This window comes from Hemibagrus wyckioides, linkage group LG09, assembly GCF_019097595.1.
Source record: "Hemibagrus wyckioides isolate EC202008001 linkage group LG09, SWU_Hwy_1.0, whole genome shotgun sequence".
Classification (NCBI taxonomy): Eukaryota; Metazoa; Chordata; class Actinopteri; order Siluriformes; family Bagridae; genus Hemibagrus; species Hemibagrus wyckioides.
The window spans coordinates 6429945-6432985 of record NC_080718.1 but is presented as its reverse complement, the minus strand read 5'-3'; the positions used below and the strand labels follow the sequence as shown (position 1 = coordinate 6432985).

The following is a 3041-nucleotide window of genomic DNA, read 5'->3' as shown; positions in this document are numbered from 1 at the left end:
TGGTTTTTTTCCCAGGTTTCGTTATTAGCCGAGCTCATTTGTATGCTAGGTGTTAGCATCTCGCCTGCAGATTTTTCATCCGCTTTATCCCACGATCTCGTTTCTGCCACAGAAACTCGTTTGTGTCTTAACAAGGACAAGAAAACAAGATGATTTTGCGAAAATCTCCAAACTGCTCTGGATCAGGCGTCATCATTTACTAAGGACAAAACGTTCAAGGAGACATGAGGAGCTTACTGAAGTTCTAATTATTCTCACAATGTCCTGCATGATCACACCAGAGGAGAAAACCAGTGCAATCTGTTTACGATGTGATGCTTCCACCAGAACCATCACCATCACCACCACCATCACCACCACCAGCACCATCACCATTACCACCATCACCTCCATCACCACCACCATCACCACCACCAGCACCATCACCATCACCTCCATCACCACCACCATCACCATCACCATCACCTCCATCACCACCATCACCTCCATCACCACCACCATCACCAGCACCATCACCATTACCACCATCACCAGCACCACCACCAGCACCATCACCATTACCACCATCACCATCACCTCCATCACCACCACCATCACCACCACCAGCACCATCACCTCCATCACCACCACCATCACCACCACCATCACCATCACCTCCATCACCACCACCATCACCACCACCAGCACCATCACCACCACCATCACCATCACCTCCATCACCACCACCATCACCACCACCAGCACCATCACCACCATCACCTCCATCACCACCACCAGCACCACCACCAGCACCACCATCACCATCACCTCCATCACCACCACCATTACCACCATCACCACCACCACCAGCACCAGCACCACCACCAGCACCATCACCTCCATCACCACCACCATCACCACCACCACCAGCACCATCACCATTACCACCACCATCACCACCACCAGCACCATCACCTCCATCACCACCACCAGCACCATCACCTCCATCACCACCACCATCACCACCACCAGCACCATCACCACCGTCACCATCACCTCCATCACCACCACCATCACCATCACCACCAGCACCATCACCACCACCACCAGCACCATCACCATTACCACCACCATCACCACCACCAGCACCATCACCACCACCATCACCACCACCATCACCATCACCACCACCATCACCACCACCAGCACCATCACCATCACCTCCATCACCACCACCATCACCACCACCAGCACCATCACCTCCATCACCACCACCATCACCATTACCACCATCACCACCACCACCAGCACCATCACCATTACCACCACCATCACCACCACCAGCACCATTACCACCACCATCACCACCACCAGCACCATTACCACCATCATCACCTCCATCACCAACACCTCCACCAGCAATTCCAATTCATTCCGTTTCATTCCGTTCACACCAGACATGTAACACTTCCTCCACTCAGCGTGAGAAATGAAAGATCAGCGTCAGTGCAGGAGGAACTGCACGCTTCACTCCATTCTTCATTCTCTTCATTCCTTTTTCTCATTATTTTATTCTTCTCACAAAGACGTATAGCGTCTCTTCACACAGCCTTCTCCTGATACCAGATCTGTCTCCACGTCTCTCCAGATGTCTGCTTCATTAACCTTCACTCAGCTGTTTAGTCGTGTGTGTGTGTGTGTGTGTGTGTTTAAGGTTGTATTTGTGTATGTGTGTGTAAAGTGCAGTGTCTTGTGTTGTATTTTGTAAGGTTGTGTTTGTGTGTGTGTGTGTGTGTGTGTATGTAAAGTGTGTGTGTGAGTGTGTGTGTGTATATGTGTGTGTGTGACTGTGGTTCTATTTGTGTGTGTATGTGTGTGTGTAAGTAAAGTGCAGTGTGTGTGTTTATGGTTGCGTTTGTGTGTGTGTATGTAAAGTGTATAAAGCGCAGTGCCTTTGTGTGTGTGTGTGTGTGAGTGTGAGTGTGTGTGTGACTGTGGTTCTGTTTGTCTGTGTGTGTGTGTGTAAGTAAAGTGTGTAAAGTGCAGTGTGTGTGTTTATGGTTGTGTTTGTGTGTGCGTATGTAAAGTATGTATAAAGCGCAGTGCCTTTGTGTGTGTGTGTGAGTGTGTGTGTGTGACTGTGGTTCTGTTTGTGTGTGTGAGTGTGTGTGTAAATAAATTGCAGTGCAGTGTGTGTGTTTATGGTTGTGTTTGTGTGTGCGTATGCCTTTATGTGTGTGTGTGTGTGTGGGTGTGAGAGAGAGTGTGTTTGTGTGTGTGTGTGTGTATATGTAAAGTGTGTAAAGCGCAGTGCCTTTGTGTGTGTGTGTGTGTGTGTGTCTGCAGGTGTGTGTGTACATATATGTGTTTATGGTTGTGTTTGTGCATTTGTGTGTGTGTAAAGTTTGTAAAGTGTAGTGCCTATGTGTGTGTGTGTATGTGTGTGTGTGTCAGTTTGTGAATTTGTGTATCTGTGATTGAACATGCCTGTGTGTGTGTGTGTGTGTGTGTATGTGTGTGTGTGTCAGTTTGTGAATTTGTGTATCTGTGATTGAACATGCCTGTGTGTGTGTGTGTGTGTGATGTAATCATCCTGTGAGGCTATGATGAAACTCTTTCATCTCTTTCATGTGGAGAAGATCCTGGAGAATGCAGCAGTTTGAAATATTAAAGATGTTTTTCTGATGAAAGAAGCAGCGATCTCTCTGAGCAGGCTGTCCTAGTGGGTGTGGCCTAATATTCTGATGACCGTACTTGATTGACAGCTGTCAGTCCAAAACTCAAAGGCTCAATGTTCTCAGCCTAAAAACAAACCTACTCTCTCTCTCACTGGACCCAAATTCCCAGAATGCACTGCAGCTGTTCGCCGCCGTTGAGGCTCCGCTCGGCTAGTTAGTGATCAGCTACACGCTGAGTACGATGGCACTGATGGAGGTGTTAGTGTGAAAGTCAAAGCTGGTTTTTCTGAGAAGGTGAGAGGCCTGGACTGACTAAAAGACTAAAGCACTAAAGATCTCTTTATTTTTGACTTTATATTCAACCCGCTGGAGTCTGTCAATAAC

At 47.9% G+C, this 3041-nt stretch overlaps 1 pseudogene; it reads left to right on the top strand.

Annotated features, from left to right (window-relative positions):
- LOC131359431 (basic proline-rich protein-like) overlaps positions 1-1472 on the top strand; it is a 7190-nt pseudogene extending 5718 nt beyond the window's left edge.
- Positions 1473-3041: the final 1569 nt, after the last annotated feature.